Source organism: Rousettus aegyptiacus, unplaced genomic scaffold, assembly GCF_014176215.1.
Source record: "Rousettus aegyptiacus isolate mRouAeg1 unplaced genomic scaffold, mRouAeg1.p scaffold_m13_p_6, whole genome shotgun sequence".
NCBI lineage: Eukaryota > Metazoa > Chordata > Mammalia > Chiroptera > Pteropodidae > Rousettus > Rousettus aegyptiacus.
The window spans coordinates 51,542,017-51,565,038 of record NW_023416309.1 but is presented as its reverse complement, the minus strand read 5'-3'; the positions used below and the strand labels follow the sequence as shown (position 1 = coordinate 51,565,038).

At 48.5% G+C, this 23,022-nt stretch overlaps 1 long non-coding RNA gene across 1 annotated transcript; it reads left to right on the top strand.

Annotated features, from left to right (window-relative positions):
* The first annotated feature begins 1 nt into the window (after window position 1).
* On the top strand, window positions 2-23,022 carry LOC107509744. The gene is made up of 2 exons (XR_004951347.1): window positions 2-284; window positions 21,150-23,022. It is a non-coding gene; the product is annotated as an uncharacterized LOC107509744 (long non-coding RNA).

Genomic DNA, 23,022 nt, shown 5'->3' with positions numbered 1-23,022 from the left:
CCTCTTCCTCCTCCTTCTCCTCCTCTCCTTCCTCCTCCTCTTTCCCCACCTCCTCCCGCCTCCTCCTCCACCACCACTCCCTCCGGGGCACCCCGGTCCCTGCAGAGTCCCCGGTCGGCGCCGCCTCCGCGGCGGCCCCCCGGATCCCTAGCCTGCTGAGCCAGAGCTGGTCGGACAAACGGACGGACAGACGCGCAGATCGCTCGCGCCTAGCGCTCTGCCGCTGCTGCCCGCTCGCGTCCCCGCGTCAGGGGAGCTGGGATCGCCCCGGGAACACCGCGAGGGTAAGCGGGCGCAGGTCGTCCTGGGCGAGGGCTAACGGAGCCGTTCGGTTATACCAATCCCCACCCGCGGCAAAACTCCGGGCAGTTTCCTAGGTGAGGAGGGAGCCTAGGGGTGGGAGTCCTCCAACCACGAGGAGCCGCGTTCGCGGTCCTGGACCCAGCTTGTACATCCGCAAGTTGAGACGCGAGTCGACGACCCTGTTGCGCGGTGGGCTTACGACTCTCCCCACAGGCTGTCTCTTTATCTCTCTGGAAGAACGTTCACCTCTTTTCCAAAACAGTCCCTTCTGTGATATCTGGGACCGGGGGTCCAAGGTCAGGTGAGAGGCCGTTGTGGTGCTACTATTCTCGTCTCGTTGTCGTTACTATTTTGTTAGTGCTGTTGTGATCGTTATTATTATTATTGCTTTTGTTGTTGTTGTTGTTGTTGTTGTTGTTATAATTTCTATTATTATTCTGCCATCTGTCGTCCCAGGAATGGGTTGCTGTGCACGCTAAGGGCTCGCGACTAGGGACTGCAGATCGCGTCTCCCGTCCTGGGCCGTGTCCGCATTTTCGAGCTTGCCTTCGGTTTTGGGATGATTTTAGGGCCGAGTTCCCTCGTCCCTATTGGCTCACGCAGCAGCATAATTATGATCACATCCCCCAGGCTGCTGGCGCTGCTCTCTGTTTATTGGTGGTTAAAGATCTATTATCTATTCATCAGCCGCTTCTTTTTTCCTCTTTTTTTTTCCTTTTTGCCAATTACATTCTTCTAAAGTGAAGTACCAGCAGGTATTTTGCACGTTTACAATTAACGATAAAAAGAAATCTGGTTTCCTTTAAATCTATTACTTGGAAGCTCATGTCATTTCTCTTAAAGACAAGAAATGCTTGTGTTTGGTGACTAGGTTGCCGTGAGACCCGGAAAAAGTCGATGAGGGTCGGGGGAGAAGGGCGAAGTCCTGTGAGCCAGGCCGAAATGCCACCAGATTCATCAACGGAGTCCCAGGTTCTAGGACATGTTCTCCATTTCCCCAGCTACCTCCCCTTCTGCCTTGGGGGTCTCTCCTGACCCACTCTGGTTTCACCTGCTGTGTATTTATGTTCATATCAATTTCCCTTCTTTATTCCAGGCATGGTTTGTGTTGGGGTGAGGGTCCAAATTCCTCCTTTGGAAAACTCTTCAGGCAGGAGAAGAGTTAGGAGTGTGCTTTCTGGGGTAGTCTAGGCACCTGACTTTAGTTAGGGGCCAACCGAGATCATGTATCTTGCCCCCTCCCGCGCCCAGCCTTCCCAGGACATGCGCACCTACACGCGTCCACACACCAGACATGTGTGGGCCTCAGCTTTGCCCTCATGCAGAGAAACCTTCCCCTGCCTCAGGCTGTGGACCTCTAATGCCAGCTCTGGGCAGGGACCAGAGCTGGGTTTTCCTCCTTAGCAGATTTTCCTGCCCCTGCTTTGTAGCTCCCATGCCACCCCACCCCCATCCTTTTTCCCAGGCCCAAGGATATAGGGTGTTCTATCCAGCCTCTTGGGGTGGGGTACACTCCAAGATGCACCTCCCTAGAACCCGCACCATCGACCTCCAAAAATATTGTCTCCTGCTCAGAAATCCTTTCCTCCAATAGGCTAGACTCAGGCCAGTGGCAATCCTAAAGTCACTGGGAAAGGTAAAGGTCTTTTGGCTGTGCCGTCCAGCCAACCTGGGCTGGAGGTAGAAATCAGCTCTCCATTTCCAAAGTCAGGAAGAAACAACCAATTTAGGCAGGCTGTAGATCCGGGATCCTGGAGAGAGGAGGGGGAGAGGCCCCTCCTTTGTGGAAGGCTCTTAAAGAGGACAGGAAAGTCAGGTTCACCCTAAGGTCCTCCAAACTGGGCCTTTGGCTCCAAGTAGAAAACCAGGGGCATTAAAAGCCCCCCCCTGACTGCAGTGACTGTTCTTTGCAGTCAGTGGTAGTGATCTTGGCTGAGGGTATTAGATGACCTTGAGGGCAAAGGGGATCCAGTCAGGGTCTCCACAGTGTGTGATATGTGAGGGCGTTTCTCTTCTTTCAAAACTCTAAGGCTGAGCACTAAGACGTTGTTGGCATCCCCTTAAGCCCTTTTCCCTCTTTGGCCAGAATCTGTCTGGAGAGTGAACGACCCCTTGGAACCCGGACCCAAATGTCCTGGGGCAGGGACATTTGGCCCAGGCAGAGGGCCCTGGCTGCTCCCAGTCAGGTTTCTTCTGCAATATCCTCTGCGGGCCATCCTCTGCAGGCCAGCTGCCTCAGCAAGAACAGCCCTGGGAGGGTCAGGTTTGCCCCAGGGGCTCTAGTCCGCATGCAGGTGGGCAGGGCAAGGCAGCTATGGGCTCCCACTGCCCACCCTCCTGGTGGGAGCAGGGCATGCCGGTTCCTCTGTCTCCTGTGCCCCAAGCCTTACCTGGGCCCCTACGAGGGAGAGGTGGATTTCCAGTGACTCAGGGGCCCCTCCGAAGCCCTGGAAGCTGGGTAATCTATGCTAATTCATGCACCCAGACTCGGGGAGCTCTGAAAGTTTCACACACCAGGCTCCTCCTACGGGCAACGGGGGATTGACAAGGAGTATAACTTATCAGCCAGACTGGCAGATGGGGGTGCACTGGGGCACTGGGCACCGTGGTCTGGACTCTGGACCCTGAGCCACCTCTAGCCCTGGGTTCTTGGACTGAGTGGCTGCATTCATTTTATTGGTGGCTTTGGCCTTGCAGAATCTGGCCCCTCTTTGTTCCTTAGCTGCCCTGGGGTGGGGGTGGGGGGTGTTTGTACAGGCGGCATGTGTAGTGGGGGTGGGGGATTTCTGAGGCTCCATCTTAGAGCAAGGGGCTCCCTTTCCTCTCACCCCATGCCGCTGCTGGTTGGGCTCTGTAGATTCCAGAATCTATACTCTGCAGGCAGCAGGACTAGCAGATACATGATGAAGGTTCTAATCTCGGATCTGACAATTACTGGCTGAGTGATTTGGGGCAATACAGCAACCTCTCCCGACCTCCATTTTGTCATCGGTAAAAATACAGCCAATGCTGCCTGCGAGGCAGTGGAGGGCAGGAGTCAGGCCTGTTTGGGGGAATGATAGAAGTCCTCTAGTTCCCGTTTGTAGTGGTACTTACACATCTGTAGACATTTTACAAAACTCAGAACTGTAAACTACAAGGGCGAATTTTACCGTATGTCTGTCATACCTTATTGTTACACTTGAGTGACCTTGAGCAAATTCCGAATCTCTCCGTGCCTCTGTTATCTCTTCTATGAAATGGGACTAAAGAATAGCATCTTGGCCCTTGGGGCTGACCAAGGAGATAAGACGAGCAAAGCAGTAGACAGTGTCCAGCCTTCGACGAGCTGCAATAAAAATTAGCTCCTGTCCTTGACATTGCTGCTGTTATTATCACCTACCTACCTCCAGGGTTTGTTGCCGGGCCTCAAGACTGAACAATAAAGTTGTGCAAATACAAGCTGTCGCTGGTCTCACACTGCTACTATCAGTTCCTCTGTGTCCCCCAAAAGGCCAAGACTTCCTTAAGGAGGTGTTTGGGTGAGAGAGGCCTGAATTTCTGGTTAGTGAGAGGCATCGAAGGGCAGAGATTTCTGGGGATGGCCCCAAACCTTCTGCCGTGAGTTTCCTGCCAAAGACCCCTGCCTTTGGAGGAACAAACAGCAGTGCTTCACCTTTACCTGTCTCCTGCGTGGCCTGTGTAGTCACTGGGGTAAGTGCAGTGCCCAAGTGCTGCCTGGGGTGGCTAACTGGGTGACCTTCACTTTTTTGAGCCTTAGTTTTCTTATCCTTGAAAAGGAAATATCAATAACAGTTGTTGAGTGGAATAAGTGAGCTAACACTTAGCATAGTTAAGTTCATCAAATATTGTTAGGCCATGGCCTGGTGCGGCTGGTCCAGACAACCCAGTGCGCTCTCCACATCCAGCTCCCGGAAGTTAAGCCCCTCCCAGTGAGCCTGTACCAGGCAGCCAGAAGCATGGACGTCAATGAAGGGTGAGCCCTTTCCCCGACTAAGGCACGCAAAAGGTGTCCCAGGATGGGGAAGCCTCATGGCGGTTTAAAAATTCCTTGAACCCACTGATTCTCAGTCACCCGGCCTCTCTGAACACGTAGGTCAGCGGCGGGAAAACAAAAAGAATTAATACCTTAGAAGCATCATCATCATCATCATCATCATCATTATGGCAAATCCCTTTCTGGCCTCCTCCCTAGAGGCTGCTCGCTGGGCCAGCTCGGCGGCCGGACCCCGGGATCCGCGTGCGCGCAGCGGCGCCTAGTGGCGAGGGTCGAGCGCAGGCCGGATGCCCTTCGAGCTCCTGAGTCCGATGAGCCCCGGAGAGTGCTGGGGCTGCGCTCCACTGCCAAGCTCTTGGCGCGACTTCAGTCCCAGCCAGGAGGGGAAGTCAAAGGAGGCTCATTGGCCACAGAGGAGAGAGGACGAATAGGAAATGCGTCCTTCCCTCCGTCAGTTTCAGCCCTCCGCTGCAGAAATCACCATGCACGCTAGACTTGCAGCCCCACTAGGAGTCGAGCTTTCTTCGAAAGGGTGGCGAAAGGGGGACGGGTTCTACTCTAGAAAGAACGAGACAGACGTGATCGCCTGTGCCAGGGCGATGGCCAGGTGTCGCGCAAATGCGGCCACAGCTCCGTGCCCGAGGTCCTATATCCCGCGGTCCCGCCACAGTGGTTCAGAAAAGGGGCCCTTGATGGCCTCCCCTGGCCCCACCTGGAGTGGAATCGGAAGAGCTGGGGGTCGCAGGGCACGGCCCCTCCCCCCAGCTTCGCGCCCCCTCGTGGCGGGCCAAGCATGGCCCGAGATAGGGGTCTTGGTGGTTATCGTGGTGGTGGAAATTGATCACCCGCGAGATTGGGCGGCCTCCCCTGGGCCCGGGTGACGGGTCCCTTCCACCTGGAGCGCGCGGATCCCGTCCGTCCGGAGGGAGGCAGCCTGACTCCTCGGCGAGGTGAGGCTGTGGAACCCGCGCGGGTTGCGCTGGAAACCCGTGTGACATCCGCCACATAGTCGTTCAAAGCATCTGTCCGAGGGGCTGCGCCCTCGCAGGAGAGTCACTCGCCCTGTCTCTGGTGCACTCAATAGGCGCTATCCTTCTCCTGACATTAGCAGGAGCCTAGGAGTTCGGGGGTTTCTTGAGATCTATGCGTTGAGATTTGTTTCAGAGCCACGAACTCCGCATTGTGGCGTAGAGCCACACGCAGGACCTGACCATGGAGCTTCACCTCTTTCATCACGATGAGACCCGTCAGTTGCTCAACACGCGCTGTCCTGGTTCACCATTGAAAGCAAGAAAACAGAATCGAAGGAAGTCCATGTCTCTTTTTCCCTCGGCTGCCTTCAGATGAAAGTCTAAGGTCAAGCAAGGATAGGCGAGGGACAGATGGTGGGACACAGACGGGGACACAGGAATTAGGGAACAGGGGTGCTCCTGCTCAAGTGACTGCGCTAAGGGGGTGGAGACAGCTCTGTCTCCCCTGCACTGTCCTCCCTCCAGTGTGTGGGTTTGGTTGTCACATTTCCCTCGACAGCCCCAAAAGCTGCAGTTGCATTGGGCCACAAGGCACCCACTGCTGCCAGGTGCTCCCGGAGGCCAGACGAGGTGGCCTCCAGCAGGCCACAGGGCCAGGACGGAAGGGGGGGGCGCATTTTCCCATTCCTCCCAGGCCTTCTCTGGCATCTTTGTGTTTGAAACGGCTCTCGCTGCTCCCAGTCACGGGGGCTGTGACACGGAGTCTAGCTCTTTAAGGAACTTCTTGGGGTTGTAAGCAGCACCTTGGAAACTAGGAATGGCTTCTGAAATGTCGGCATCCCACCAGCCCTGCTTTCTGGAAATTGGTGGTCACTTCCGTTGGTACCTCTTCATCATCCGGGCTTTGAGGGCTGGGCTGGGGCTTAGAAAGGGGATCTTGGCCGCGTGAGGGAAGAGGGCAGCTTTTCCTCTTGGACGCAGCAGCTCTTCATGAAACTTGGGGAGGAGGTGGGAAAGGCCTGAAAGAACAATTCCTCTCACCTGGATCGAGTTCTAGCATTTAAAAGCATGTTTACTCACACCCGTGATCACGGTGAACCTCGCAACCTGGTGGTATACAAGGGGTCATAGTACCCATTTCCCAGATGAGGAAACCGAGGCACAGAGAGGTTTCACGAAGCACTCTCATCCCCTGGCCCCGAGTGCAGCGATCGCACCACTAGGAGCCCTGGGACAGTCCTGCTTCCCCTGCGCCCCCACACCTCCCAGCGTTGCCAGACACCTCTTGGTTCAAGCCAATGAGAAGACAGAAGCTCGGGCAGGCAGACGGGGCCCCTGAGCTGCCTCAAGCAGCGAGGCCCTGCAGGGGGCCCTGCAATGTAGAGTAACTCCTGCACTTGCTTTGAGCCCACTTGCCCACCATTGTCCTGTAGGACACTTTTTCCCGGGCTCGGGCTTCGCTCCATGTCCTCTTTTTTCTTCCCTGGTCGCCTCTCTTGCTGACTCAAGCCCCGGGGGTAGGCCTAGAGAGCCGGCGGCGGCGTCTCTGCGGCCAGCGAGGGGGAAGAGCTGACAAGGCAGCGCTGGGTGGCCCCGCGCTTGGGCGCCGCTGACGGAGATTCCGTGCGCTCCTCACCTTCGCGGTCTTCTTGGGGGCGACTCAAAGCGGTCCTGGCACCTCCGGGGGTGCCCACAGAACAATGACTGCGCTGGCGGACGGAAAAGCTGGGGGCACGGCCCCGAGCTCCCCTCATAGCCAGCACAGCGACCTAAAGCCCCTCGTCCAGCGACCTCTGCCTCCCTAGCCCTGCGTGCGGAGCTGGGGGACAGAAGAGTGGACAGGAGCTGAGAGCTTCCGAAGAGGTCTGCTGACTGCCCCCTCCCGCGCAGTTCCGGTCCATGAGCAACCACGCGCTGGCTGCGGCCATGGAGGCCTTTAATTACGGGGGACAGCAAGCAGGCTAGACTGCCCCCCAAGGCAAGCAGGAAGGAGTCCCCTAGTTCCAGGCCCACGGCTGCCTCTCTCCCCTGCCACACTCACATTCTGGACCCCTAAAGTCCAGAGGTTGCACATGCCAGGCCCGCTCCCTTATTTGTGTCTGGTCGCAGGAACGAGCCGTGCGCCCCGCTTCCCCTGCGGCCCCGCGGAGCCCTCGGCTTCGCGTCGAACCCCTGGTGGTTGGAGGAGAGGCCAGGAGTGGAGCCCGAGGGGCCTCCCAAGAGCCTGCAGGGGATCGAAGCCGGCCGGGCCTCGGAGGCCTCCGCGCTGGGTGCAGCATGTCGCTCCCACCGGTGGCCGGGACCTGCTGAGGCCCGACCTCAGGCCCCTTCCGCTTAGCCGGCCGCCAGCGGCTCGCCAGGGCCGCGCAACAAAGGATGGCATCGCAGCGGCGCGGGCAGGGACCTCATTGGTTCAATATTAGCTTTTCATTCCAGTCTATTGTGACCATCTGAGATAATATTGACTCTGAGTTGAGAGCCCACAGACGACAGGGCTCTCTAACACTCCGCGGCAGGGCGCTCGAAGGGAAGAGAACCAGAAATGGAGAGTTAAAGAAACTGCAAATAAAAGCCGCCCGCGCGGCGGCGCGTCCCTGGGCCGCGGAAGCCCGGCCCCGCAGCCGGGCGCTCCCCGCGGCGTGCGCCCGGCCGCCCGCCCGGGACCTGCGGGTCCAGAGAGGGTCTGGGGTCCGGAGGCTGCTCTGAGGAGGAGCACTGCGCGCGTTCCCATAAAAAGCAGCCTTTATGTAACACGCACCCTCGTCTTCCAGACAATTGATTTGAGATTCCGCTTCTAGGTAACTCTGGAGGAAAATTAATTCCCATACACGCTGTTTTAGGTTGCCAGTAACCCAACGTCGGCCACTGAGATATTTCCCCCCACCCCCGTTTTAAACGATGTAACTCGTTCGGGTAACTTCTCAGTCAAGTATTTCCTCAGCATGAGAAGAGTAAACACACACAGCAATTATCATTAAGCTGCATTACTTGCGAGTGCGTGGTTAATATCAAATTTCTAACTGTTCATTTTGCTTTGCTTTGAATCGTCTCCTTGCAGCCCATACGCGGGTTTCTTAACCGCCTTTCTAACCGCAGCTTTAAAGGCCTCTCTGCAACATTCAAGTCTTGCATATAAATATTCGTTTCAATGTCCAAATTGCCTCTAAATGCCTAAGTTGGAAAACGGCACTTTAAGTTGTCTTACGTGTCTGAGACAGAACACTCCGGGTTTCAACTCCCCGGACGAAACGCCGAATGGCTGAGCGTGGGGAAGGACGCCCTCGGGTCTCGTTTAAGAAATTCGTGCCGCTCTCCCCACCGGAGTTTGACCTCTGCAAGATATCATCTGTTGACTCCGTAACTCCGATAAGGAGCTGGTGTTTTAGAATCCTGACATCCACTCCAAGACACGTGGGCGTGCGGGACCAGGGAAGGGACGAGGACGCGCCGGCGGCACCAGCGTGGGGAAACCGCTGTGCGTCTCCCTCCCTCCTCCCGCGCGCCCTGTTCTGAGCTGGGGCCCAGCGATACGGAGCCCCGGCGCCTTGGATATTTCAAAGGAGGACATTCTGTCTACTACATGTGATCTATAATACATTCTATATAGTCCGTTTGTATCGTGTGTTATTTAACGTATAATATTTATACGATGTAACCATATTATATACTCTAACATGTACTTAACATCTAGTTCCTATATTATGTTATTATGATATTACTTGTTTAACGTATAATATATTTTATTATACCCTACATATTACATTGTATGTTGTATATAGTTCCGGATATATATGTATATGTTCACATATTTTCTTTTTCTTTTTTTTTTTACGTATGTGTAAAAATATTTGGAGGCGCCTTTAATCTTCCTGCAGGGACGTATTTGATCATTTCAATGCAACGTGATAAAGTCCTAATCGAAACCACTTTCACATCGGCGATGTCTTTCTAGCAAATTCCCTGGGGTCCGATTTCGGCACCAGGGAGAGGCAGGACGGGAGTAACTTTGTCGTAACGGACAGCAGGTCCCCCTGGGAAGTGGTTTTCCAAAGGCCCATTCCCTGGGGAAAGGGGAGACGACGTTCTGGACCCCCGCGGCCTCCCCACCCTCACCCCCCTTCTACGCTTGCGTTGTGCTGGTTGTTTTGGTTTTGAGAAAAACTGTTTAGAGCCTCTGACGGTCCCTTAACTGATGTCATGAATTAAAAATGAATTTGGGGAGCGCAGCATATGCTCAGCTGAGGCGTCTGGGAGAGCAGTGGAGGCCTTTCACCCCGGGTTCTGGGCTCCAGACGCCGCACTGTCGGGCTCCGGCCTGCGCGCCGACGCGGCCGCGCCGCAGCGCTCCGGGCTCGCGCGGGTCCCGGCTGCAGCTGGCCGCCGCCCTTCCGACCTCGCGCTGGGAATGGCTGTGCGCGGCTCGGAGCGCTTGCGATCAGGAGGACCCAACTACAGACCGCTTCTAATATTGATTAAGAACTAACATAAGCAGACAGGGGGGAGCTCCGGCAGGAGGGCACGGGCAGGAGGGCACGGGCCAGGTGGGCCAAAGAAAGTAGTCGGGATTTTAGAGGTCTGCACGTTAACGCCGCTTTAAAAGGCAGGAATCGCGCCTGAGATCCAGCTTGTAGAGGAGGGGGGTTGGGGGGGGGAGGAAAAGGGGGAAAAGAAATCGAAGTCAGGTATGGTCGGCTAAAGCATCAGAAATGAGAAATGACCTAACTTTACAGTCAGATAAACAGGAGGCAGCTACTTCCGACCGAGGCCTGGGACTCAAGAAGGGAAATTGGGGTTGGGGGCCACCCGGAAGACCTAGCCAAGGGGCAAGAGGGGGCAGAGAACTCCAGAGTGATGTCGGCTGTTTATGTCTTTAAAGCACCCCTTCCCAACGGCTGCCTGGGAATGTCTGTGGAACAAAACAGTGAAACTCTGCTAAAAACTGACCAAGAAACTTGGGCTTCCCACTTCCAGCAAAACCTCGGGCTCAGCCAGACCCCTAAGTCCACCTCTGATCTTGTCCAATCCTCAGGCTTGGAGGAAGGTTTTTGCAGACTTCCAAGAAGAGTGCTGTGCCCTGCTGTGCCCTGTGAGGGGGCTCCTGGGCTGTCTAAGGGAAGACCGTGCTGACGTTGCAAAAAATAAAACAATCCACTACCTCTCCCCAATGGCCGCTGTGTCCTGGCGTGGCTGGGGAGGCGTCTGAACACACACAGGAGGCCAAGCCCTCCAGAGGAAGAGTGGATCACAGTGCCAACCACATGAACGTGCATCTCCCCCAGATGGGCATGGCACATCTGGCCTGTCTGCAGCATTCTCTCCATCCAGGTGACACATCTTGCCCATGCCTAGTACAGTGGAAAACTGTATTCTAATAGTGTAAGCATCAGAGTTCCATATTTCTGCCCCTGAGCCTTCATGATCCTGGTTTAAGGGCCAGCCGCTCAGGTGTCCTGGAAATGAGATAGCGTCTATTTAATGCTCATTTGTCACCAAGGCATCTTGCATGAGAGACAGTCCATTTCTATCACTGATGGCACCTGTCCCAGGTATTCAAGGATCTGTCTAATCCAGTCCTCCCAGCAACCCACTGAAGAATGTCTATTTCCATTTTCCTGATGAGAAAGCTGGGGCTCTGAAATGTGAAAGGGTCCACCCAAGGTCACACACACAGCTAGTAAATGTGGGAGTCTGGATTCCAGACCAGGTCTGTCTGACTTCGACACTCCTGCCCCCATCTCTTATTTCCGATCAAAATACCCCCTTTGCCCTACTGTGGAAGTTGAGACCCACAGGGAAAGGAAAGAGATAATGGTTTACTGTCAAGTCCTCAAAAAAGTAAAAACCATAGGTTACAGAGCCTGGATCCCACATTCTTTCCAGAGCATTTATTCCAGGTCCAAAAGCAACAACAAACAGTTGGCACACAGGTAGTGTATATGGTTTACAGAGAGCTTGCTCACACCTTACTTCAGTCACGCTCCCACCAACCCAGTGAGGTGGATGCTGCCATAATGGCCCCAGTTTAGGCAGGCAGGAACGGGCTTAGCGAGGTTGAACAACTTGTTCGCTGCCCAGCCAGCTCACCCAGAGCCCTGGCACCAGCCCCCTGGCAGGCCCATGGTAGGCTTCCCGGCTCCGCAGACACCACATGTGGGACCATTTAACCCATGGAGTTAGGCCTCACATTCTGTTGTGAAATTGCCAGGTTGTTTTCTCTTTGCTTTAAGTGTTCCTGCAATATTATTTCACGATCCAAAACTTTCTCTTCGCTTATGCCTCTCTTATGCTCATTCTTGCTCCGCGTACGCACCCACCTGCGACACAGGACCGTTTAGGAAATGGAAGAAGGAGTTGCCCTTATCTGTGTTCAAATGACATTCAGAGACCCTGGTGCCCAGATTCTATCTGCAATTGTGTATTTTGCTCTATAACCATTTGCCTCTTATGCACCTCGCTAAAATGTGTGATCAAGAGTTCAAAATTATATATGTGTGTATATATTTTTTCCTGATTTTAGCAGAATTTTTCACCCTTGCGTTAGACAATGTTTCCTCTTTGCTAAGTTTCAAGAGGAAGAGTTTGAGATTGGAGGAATCCTTTAGTCAAATGGTTCCATATCCAAAGAGATAATCAATAATCCATGCAGAAAATGACTTCAGAGGTCTTTGACCTTGAGATGGTGTACCAAGTCCCTTGTCACTAGAAAGAGCCTTGGCAGGGAAGGGTGTTCTTAACCTTCAGACAACCAGGGCTCTATGCTACACTCATTCTGAACCTCACTTGTTCACTCTCCACAAGAACCACATCCCTCCATCCTATGAAAAAGCTTAATTTTTCTCTCATTATTACAAGATTATATGTATATTTTTATATTAGACCAGAATGTGTAAAGAACAAAGTAACAATCACTTAAATTCCCACAAGCCAGAGGCCACCACTGTCAAACATTTGGGAATGTTGACACCTTGGAAATTTTGACACCTTGGAAAAGGAAAGAAATGAGATTATGTCTACACATTTTTGTTATTGTTCTTTTAGTGAATAAAGAAATACTCCATGTGATTCTGTTTATATGAAGTCCTCCCCCACCCCACCCTCCAGAAACATACCTGCTTTCTGCCAGGCGCTATGTTGGCATTTGCGGTTCAAAAATGAAAAAAAAAAAAATCTCATGATAGCTTCTCTCAGGCAGCTCACTATTTAGTTGAGGAAGGCTCCCTCGTCAACAAAATCTAATAGGTGTTGTGATAGAGGTTGTCATAATTAAACAAAACAGGAAAATAGAGTGAAGTCTGTCTGGGAAGGGAAAGCATATTTTGAAGCAAGGAGAGTTGATGGGATAAGGAATTAGATAAAGACTTGTAGAGAGACTCTAAGAGGTCATGGGACACTTTTAAAGTACAGTGGCCCTAGATCTGATCTGCCTCTACATGGCTGTCTTCCCTCGTCACAGCTATCAGAGCATTACAGTTTGGCTTCTCCGTCACAGTTGAGGTGGGTTAGTTGGTTTTGATTCTCATATTATTTGAAGGGAGTAGAGGTGGGCAAGACTTGCAATTCCACAGAGAGTAAAAGAAGACTTAGAACGTATATAAACCTAGGGAAATTGTCAGAGGTGGCTTTGACCCAGTAGTGAGAGAGGAAAAACCACAACCTTAACACCAGGGAAGAAGGAAAAGGCCATTCACACCAGTCACCAGATGGTGAGATTGGCTCACGACAGCTTGGATGCCATCTCCAAAGCAGAATAGGTTAGGAGGCCCTGTGCCCTCCGAAGAAAGGACCACTTACACTCACATATTGATAGTATTTAGGGATCATTTATTCATTCAACCAATATTGTGCATTTACCATTTGTAAGGAAATTTGCAATTGACCTGCAATTAACAGGGTTAAAGATGTAGTGAATTACAGTCCTTGCCTTCAAAGACTAGTTGGAAAACTAGATAACTATTATTTAATGGGCCCAGACATAAAATCTTGATGCCGTCCTCATCGGTAAGTCTGAGGGTAATAACAGTGCAGGATCTAAAGACCTCACACAGTTGTTCTGAGGACAGAATGTGATTAGGATAGTAAAATGCCTCTGTAAAGTGCAGGCGTTAGACAAGTATTAATCATTAAAATAATTTTCAGCTGTGTTCTCCCCTCCTGGTCAATTAGTCATTCAACAAACAGTTATTGTGCGCTTAGGCTGAGCAGGCACTGTTCTGGCACATAGCAGTGAAGAATGCAGAAAAAGGTCTCCGCGCTCACGGAGCTGATGTTTCTCAGTAGGACAGTCTGCTGACATGAATAAAAAGACTCATCAGCCACATGAGAGGCAAAAAAACTTAAGGCTGATACATACAAATATATGTGTGTGTCCATATATATATATATATCTCCACTGTTTGGAATACTGAAAAATTAGAAATAATCTAAGTGTTCCTTAATGGGAGACTGGTAAAAAAAAAAAATTATGATGCTTCCATGCTACAGAAAACCATAGCTATTTTAAAAATGGAAGTAGCTACCTGTATGTAGCATCATGGAAAAATCTTTTAAAAAGAGAAAAAAGCACGTTCCAGAACAATACATAACATGCTCCCATTAATGTTTAAAATAAGCACTACTTGTTTGTGTGTTTTATTCGTACACTATATGGTTACATACGAATACTTAGATGTAAACATAGAGCAAACTTCTGACAAGATACGCAGCTGACGATTGTGTCACTTCAGGGCAGGAGAGGAGAACGGATAAGGGGACGATGTGGACCATGCACTTTTATCGATCACGGTGTGAATTTCTGACAATGAGAGTGCATTTATGTATTGCTTGTGTAATTATACAAGGAAGCACACGCATGAGGGTATGACCGAGTTATAGCAATATGAGTACGGATGACGACTGTTACTCTTTTAATCTACTTTACTGTTGTTTTACTGTCTAAAGAGAGATATATACACATAGATGAGATGATGTCAAAACATAAAAGGTAGAATTAAAACACGGTGTCCTGGCTCAGAGAGGTTGCCTCTCCCCACCCCACCTGCAGTTTATAGTGAACTTTTTAAAGAGCATCAGAGGATGTTGGAAAGAAATCCTTGATCTCCCAGTTCTGAGGTACATGTAATTATTTCACAGTTAAGTAGCCTCGGGATCTTTGCAATAGATATGACTTCATTATGAGAGCATCATGCCTCTCCCAGCAGTAATTGAGCTTTGGCTTGAGCTAGTATAGGGGTTCTTATATGTAATGCATGGCTCCCAACAGGTCCCCTTGGTTCCCAAACCAAGGCAAGTGAGCCGGCGTTAGCTTTGTTGACTTCTGAAAACTAGCTTATACATCCTGGCCAAGTTTCTTCTATTGTCAATCTCTGTGACCTTGAGCAAGTCTTTGCTGCTTCTGAATCTCCAATGGAGGCACTATATCAGTCCTGAACTTCCGATTTCTATTGTGGCAAGTTGTTACAAGAGGAGACCATATTTGTTCACATGCATGTGCCATGTACTGGGACAGAAAAGCAGAATAGCAATGTCCCTGTTCTTAGGAGCAATGGTGGAGTCAAAATCTTGGGGATGTTGAAGCTGGTGAAACTGTTAGAAAGGTGGACTGAGAACAGAAGTATGGAGATCCCCCTCCACTTCTCTGCAGCCTCTGGCTCTAAATCTCTAGGATTAAGCTGGCCTCTGTTCCTCCGGCCCCTTTGTTCTGAAAATAAAACTGGGAGAGCCCCTAGCCAGGCTGGGTGTCTTCACCCACATCATGTTACAGTAGGAAAAAAGAGTCTCAGTCTGGGCACAGGGACAGACAAAATCATGGTGAACTCAAGAAGGACTGGAGATAGGACTTGGGTCCTCACAGCTGATCATCGATAAAGCAAACTTTTCTTAAGCACCTGCTGCATGCCAGGCATTTAAGTTGTAGGAGCACAAGTGTGAATCAATCAAACGTAGGGTTTAAAGACGCAAAGCTTTAGTGGTTAGAGCCTTTCCTGAGCAAGACTATATCCTCCAAAAATGCTCAGCTCCGTGCCCATCCCCAGGCCTCCCCCCCCCCTCCACCCACCCCCCAGAGAATCAGCCCAATCAACCTTAGCCGTGAAGGAACAAAAGCTGCTGGAGTAGGCTCTGGCATGCTAGACACTGAGTTAGGTTCTAGGGTTCAGAAGTCATCCAAGACTATGCAGAAAACTCCACGGTGTCCCTGGTCAAGGCCAATCTCAAGCAAGGGGAACTTGCTTCCATGGACTGAGCCTGGGAGGGTGTTCCCCCAGAAGAGAAGGGGCAGTGTGGCTGGAGCAGAGAAGTAGCACCGAGCTGACCCAATCTCATTCTCGCTCCACACCTCCTAGCTCGGTGACCACGTCAATGGCTCAACCTCCGGAGCCTCAGTTATTTCTTCTGTAAAATGGGAATAATAATTGCACTGGTTCCTCTTCCTTCAGAGGATGATTCTGGAGAACAAATGAGGCAGTGGGTGGAAAAGTATAAAGCGCTTTAAAATACAGCTGATGTTGTGCACTTTGAAGCGATGCATCTCCCTTCTTTCCTCCCTCTACATCCCTCACCCCACCGGAAAGACCCTTTGCCACGCAGCCGGGTGAGGTTACCCAGTGCAGCGAGTGTGGCAGCAGTCATGAGGGTAGAGGAAGGAATCCCTGGCCCACTCCTCACTCGTGGGCTGGGGAGGTCCTTCTAGAGCCCACAGATTCCCTCTCAAATTTTCCCTTGGGAGGCAAGTGGGCAGGCAAGCTGGCATTGGCCCTTGGACATGGGGCTGAGAGGCCCCACCACTCCTGAGGGTTCAGGTCCCGCCCTGGAACATATTAAACCAATGCCTTGTAAGCGGGCCCCTCCCAGCCAAGAGTGCCAGGGGATGGGATGGTCACACCCCGGCAGGTGGTAGTGAGTGGCATTTTCAGAGCGTTTATTGGGCTCCTTTGGCGGAGGATCTCTGCCTCCATGGGCTCTTCTGCCAGAAGAAGGGACTCTGAGGGCAGCGGGAGCCTGGACATCGGGAGACCCCTGGTCCTCACGTGCTGTCAACCTTGGGCAAGTCACCTCACTTCTCCAGGCACATCTCTCAGAGGTGGATTATTTTTTAATTATAAAAGTTCCACGTGACCATAACAAATGTAAATGTGACAAAAGAAAAAAATCAGAGTCGGTACCTCCCCCATCCCACCCCCATGGCAGTCTGCGGTAAAACTTCTTCTCGACATAGAAACAGGTATGCATGCTTCTTAGACAGACACTGGGATCACGGGGATGCTGTTCCTGCAAATTTGCCTCTGTCAGTGCACAGGTCTGCCTCCTTCTGCAACTGGCTGCATAATATTCCAGCACCTATTGGGCCATTTTATGGCTATTTTCACAGGGTAAATTACCTGAAATGAAATCACTGGATCAGAAATATTTCTCCATATCTTCAATACATTGAATAGTATCATTCCTTTAAAAATTTTTGATAATGGTGAGTGAAAATACTCTTTTTTTTTCTAATTTTTTAAATTTAAACTGATTAGTGAGGTTGAGCATCTTTTCTAGGGGAGGAGAGTTTGTTTACATGTTCAGTGGCTGTTTGTATTTTTCCTTCTATATAAAACTTGCTTGTATCTTCCCAGTTTTACTATTGGAATGATGACCTCTTTTTATAAAATCTTAAAACAGCGCTTTTTATAGCAAAGCCCTTAATCTATCACTTGCCACACAGATTACATTTTCCCCTTAGTTTGTCATTGATAGTATGTTTCTCATACCAATCATTTAAATACTTATGAAGGTAAATTTTGTTAGTTTTTTCCTTTATGGATTCTGAGGTTTATCCCTTTTCAAGAAAGGTCTTTCCCTTTCTCAAGGTTATGAAATTATTGTTCTTTAGGTTTTTTTGCAGCTTTTATAATTTTTAAAAATGCGTGCATCTTTAATACATTTGAATTTTTTTTTTTCTGTGACTGTGGCATGGGGTGAAAATCTACTCCTCCCCCCCAACCAAAGAGATAACTAATTATTCACCGTTTGTGGAAAAATCTAACCTTCTCCACTAACAAGAAAAACAATCTGTATCACATACTAGATCCCCATACATCTTATTCCTCATTAACCTATTTTATTTTTATTCTATTTTATTCATTAATCTATTTTATATTCTTACAACATTATCATAATGATTAATAACTCTGATTTTATAATATCTTTTAAAAACCAACAGAGCAAGTCTCCTCTCATTTTTCTTGTTTTATAAAAATTATCTATTCTCATATATCTGTTCTTCTAGATAACATTTAGATTCAACTTGCCAGTTCTTCTAATCAGAAATTTTAAGGAATTGCATAAAAGTTATAAACTAATTTGGGGCAGAATTGTAATCTCCACAATATCTAGTTATCCCAAGCAGAAATGCAACAATTCACTTCATTTAGGTTTTCTTTGATGTACTTCATTATTGTTTCTAAACAGATCTTAGATATTTCTTGAGTGAATTAGACATTGTATTTTCAGTTTTGTGAGTGATTTATGTTTTGTTTTGGTCTTGCCATAGTGAATGGGATAATTTTTCATTTTATATTTTCAACTTGTTATTACTATTAGATGAGAAAACTATTTAATTCATGTCTGGGAATCTTTATGAACTCTCTTATTGTTTCTATTAAGTAATCGATTGAGTCTCTTGCATTTTCCACTTAATAACGGCTTTACTTATTATGGAAGTAAAGCGCGTCTATTGTAGAAAATGAAAACATACAAAAGGAAACAAACAGTCCTTGCAGAACCTGCTCTTCGGAAAGTCATTTTTAACATTACTTACATGTAACTTTTAAAAAGTATCATTATATATATACAACATTATAATATATTTACTGAAGTAGACATATGTACATGTCTGAGAATTAAGTAGACATATGATATACAAAGCTGTTCAAAAAGCACCATAATATGCATAATGTTTTTCTAACCCACTTTTTGTACTTAATAAAATATTATAAACCTTTTTCTGCATTATCATTCTAACAGCTATATTAAATGTATAAATTTATCTAATCAATCCCTAACTTCAGATGTTTAGGTTGAGTTTATTTATTTATTTATTTATTTATTTATTTATATAAATTTATTTATTTATTTGAATTAGTTTCAAGTATATATATACAGTACGTCGGTTAGACATTTACATAGTTTATAAAATGATCCCCCTAATTGCTCCTTCTCTCCTCTGGTTTTCCACCTAGCCAATATGAGTTCATTTTTTAATATTATGAATCTATAGTGGACATCTTACTACCTAAATCTTTGTTAATATTTATGATTATTTCTTTAAGAGAACTTTCTAGAAGTGGAATTTCTGGGTCCAGAGGCATGGGGAAATCTACGGCTTTGGGAACAAATTTGACAAATTGCACTCTAGCAAGCTCGTGCCAATTCATTCTCCCCCTTCCACTTTTTAACACATATCCTACTTTCTTTGGTAAGCATTATGCCATAGGGATTTCTTAAGTTCTTAAACTCACTGGCAACATCACTTCGATGGTAAAAGAGTATTTCGTCAGTCGCCAACCCGCTTCCTGGGATATAAACCCAACAGTTTCCAACTTTCAGACCAAGCAGATTTGTTTGATGGGGAGCCTCCGCGTTGGGCTCCGACTTTTAAAGTAGAAATAAAATGGTTAACTCAGCCTCCACCAGTTGCTCTCTATAACCGGAAGGTGGCCAGGGGGTCCATGAAATGTTAATCATTCTAAGAGATTGCTACCTACAGCTACCTACAAGTAGCAGAAGATCCGTTTGTGCTTTCAAAAATGCCCTTCCCTGTCATTTTTTCTTTTTTTATCGGTGAAAAAGGTGTCATATTCCTCCCTGTCAGGTGTTCCCTTGGCAAGAAACTCCCAATTCAGAAACCCTTCCAGCAAGGAGAGAAGTTTTTCTAAGCAGCAAATGACTACAAACACATCTGCATTGACAAGTCACAACTTAGATCCTTCTATGGTGTTTCTGCTCTTTTGAAAATGTTAATAAAAACTTAATGTGGAAAAAAACCAACTTTTTCCAAATATGTGTACCAATGAGCCCGAGGCAACTCATACTTTCTTATAAAATAAAGTAGGTCACTCACATCAATCATGTTGTCTTAGCACATTTTTTCCAAATTAGGAATTCTCAATCCATCATACCACGTTATGGCATCCCTTTTCCAAACATTTCCTTTTAATACGCTCTTTAACATGATAAGCAAATCTAATAGAATACATTAGTGTCACTTTTTAGTGATGGAGTGTTTCCTCCTGTTGCAATTCACAATGAGTTCAGGGAAACATTTTTACTAGTTTACTCTCTAATAGCGATCACTTGTTGAAAATATGACAATGGCCCCAAAGTTGCCAAGGCCACACTTGGGTGTTAGCCTTAGAGAGATCACAGGGCTCCCCCTTCACCTCTCCATGTGTTATATATGTAGGGAACTCAAAAGATGTGTGTGTCCCAAAGCAAAATCATAAATTCAGATTCTGTAAGTGAAGGGAGTGGTTAAATTTAGCCTGCCTGTCGATTAGGTAGGGTTGCATATGCATACGTACTACCCTGTATAGATCAAAAGCTTGTACTGAGCTTCATTTTAAACCGCATTGCTCCCAGAACATTTCCAAATCTCCTGGACCATGCAGAAAGGGAAGATCCTTGGCTTAATATGAGCGAGAGTCTCCCAAACCGGTTGCCATCTTTTTGGAAGTGAATTTGGACCCCATGTGAGATGCCGGCTCTGTTTACGACCCACTTGAGATAACTATATTTGCATGTCTGTATATTTGACAACATTTACCTGGCAAAAACAGGGTATTTGTTTCCACTCAGATCTCTGGTTCTCAGACTCATGTGTTCGGTGTTAGCACTTGAGTCTCTTCAGGGATTTTTTTATTTGGACAGAGTTTTGGAATAAAACATTTGGGAAAGTTGGGAGTGGGAGAGGCTTGTAGAGCGCCCAGGAATTCAGCTCTTTCAGGCTTTTGGCCACTTAAAAGGAAAACATCTGAATGGAAAAGGGAGAGTTGAGTCTATTCTCTGGCCCTTTTGTCTGGACATGTGGGGTCCTACAGACACTGGTTTAGAGGGCCCAGCCCATCGGTGGCCTCCCCTCTCCCTCCTGTCTTGGGAAAGGGAAAGGGAAAGTCATGGACTCTGATCAGCCATAGCTTCCTGGCACTGCCCTGTTATGGCCCACAGCTAACGACTTGAGGCTGCGTGTGCCCAAGAAATGTCATTAACTCATTTATCACAAAATCAACGGTGCCAAGGCCAGTGGAGGACAGAAAAATGAGGCACAGCTTCTGCCCTTAAGAAGCTCGAAGTCAGGCTTGATATCAAGTAGGACATGATGGGGCGGGAGGTGGCGGGGAGGGCGGGGGGGGGGGGAAGTGCCCAGGGACTTCAGGGAGAGAGAGAGGTCATCGCCAAGTATGGGGTAGATATAATAAAAGATTAAGAAGATGATTCAGGACCAAGCCTTGAATGATGAGTAGGCTTTGGATCTGCACCCTGCACTTCGGAAGGACATTCTAAGTCAAGGGCACAGGGAGAGTAAAGGGACAGGCATGGGAAAGCATGCAGGAAGTGGGGGCGTAAGAGATAATTCAGAACCAATGGAATGTAGGCTGCATAAAGAGAGGTATGAGAAGAAATCGAGGAAGGAAGAATGAAGCCAATGTGTGAGGAGCCTTGAAGGCCGAGCCAAGGAGCAAACCCTCCTGGGAGTGCTCCCTCTCCCATGCCTCCAAAATTGTTCTGGCCACATGAACACATTTGCTCGGAATAGGAAAATTATTAGGGTGACGACATTCATGTTGGTGTGTTTGAACGCTCTCGATCTTGTATCTCATTTACGTTTCTCCTTCTATACACAGGCAAATGCTATTGCAAGTTAAAGTGTTTTCCATCCCTGAGGTTGGGAACATCGTCTCGGAAATCCCTGCTGGCCTCAAAACCGTCACTCACAGAGGTTTAGGATGCCCCCACGTTCCAGTATTTCCCATGAGTTGATTAAAACGTGTAGGAGCGGCCACTTTCCTTCTGGCCATGGACCCAGAGAGGACTATGCAATGCAAGACTTCAAATGCTTTGGTGAATCCATCGGTTCGTTCGCCACACATTTATTGAGCAACTACTATGTGCTTTCACATCGCTCTACGTGCTGGAGACAAAGTCTATAAACGAAGCACACGGGACTCCCGTATTCATGCGGTTTACTTTCTGGTGTGTGTGGGGTGGGGGGAAATGTTAACACGATAATTTCAGAGAGGTACAAGGGAAATAAAGAAAATCAGCTGAGCTGCATGATAGAGTGTGACTGCAGGCAGGAAAGGAAATCGAGGAAGGAAGAATGACGCAAATGCGTGAGGAGCCTTGAAGGCCGAGCTAAGGAGCAAACCATTTTAGAGAAGCCAGTGGGCGGAGGCCTGAAGAATGGAGGCTGAGAAGGAGCCAGTCGGACGGAGAGCTCAGGGGGCATGCAGCAAGCAGAGGACGCAGCAAGTGCCAGTCGGTACCTGGAGAGCTGAAGAGGCTAGTGCCAGAGAAGAAAGGGAGCCCGTGGGGCTACAGCACGGCAAAAGCCCATTCGGAAGTTGAGGTCCAGCGGGAAGCACCCGCAGGGTTTTGAGCAGCGCAGCGACTGAGCTCTGAATGTTGGGGTACCCACTTTCGAGCCGCCATTAGCCACCATCTGCTCCGGCCTCACCGTTGCTGACTTTTTTCCGCAAAGTCGAAACGAGGACTGCGAGTGCATCAGCTTTTATTTTTACAGCAATCTTTGTACCCAAACCACCGTAGCATTTTTAATAATAAACTGGCAGGGAGTCAGACATCTGTACTTGAAAAAAACAGCCCAAGCCAAGTATTTCTAAATGTTTTATATTTACTTGTAACATTAGAATAACCATGAGGTTGCTCTTTGCATAATCGGAACCATTCTCATTAGGGTTCGACAGACCTCGTCTTTCACGGGCTTCGGTGGTGGTTCTCATTATGGCAGTGACATTGATCTGACGGGAGTGAATCTCTCCTCGAATGTTTGTGGGGAAAAGGGGGACATCGAGAGAATGCAGGGCAAGCTAGGAAAATGAGAACTCTACAAAGATAATCATTAGTGTGACATTGGGGTGCCCAGGCTGGGTGATGTTGGGCAAGTCACTTAACCTCTCCGAGCTTCTGTCTACTCATAAGCAAAGTGCGATGATGATAAAATCTACTTCGTGGTGGTGTGACGGGGTCTAAAATAATACAGGTAACGGGGCCTCGTACAAGGTTGCGTCTGGTTGCCTTCCTCCAAAATTAATATTTACTATCCAAGACTGAGACACTCTCCCCACTGATTTTTTTCCTAAAGTAGGGTTGCAAGACTTATCGAATAAAAATACAGGGTACCCAGTTACATTTGAACTTCAGATAAACGACAAATTATTTCATATGTTTCATGTAATCTTTGGGACATAGGGTAAACAAGTATTTGTTGTTTATCTGGAATTAAAATTTAACTAGGCATCCTGTATTTTATCTGGTAACCCTTTGCTAAAAGTTTAATTGTTCTGAGATCACTAAGAATGAGTGTTTTTGAGACCTATTTAGTCTTGGTACGCTAACTGGCCACCTACATCAGAAGCAGTCTAATATTCTTGCAAAGACTGTGTCTTTCTTGCTCACGGAATCTCCAGTGCCCAGAACGGAACATGACATATAGTAGGCGTTTAATAAAAGTATATTGCATGAGCCGCTGAAAGA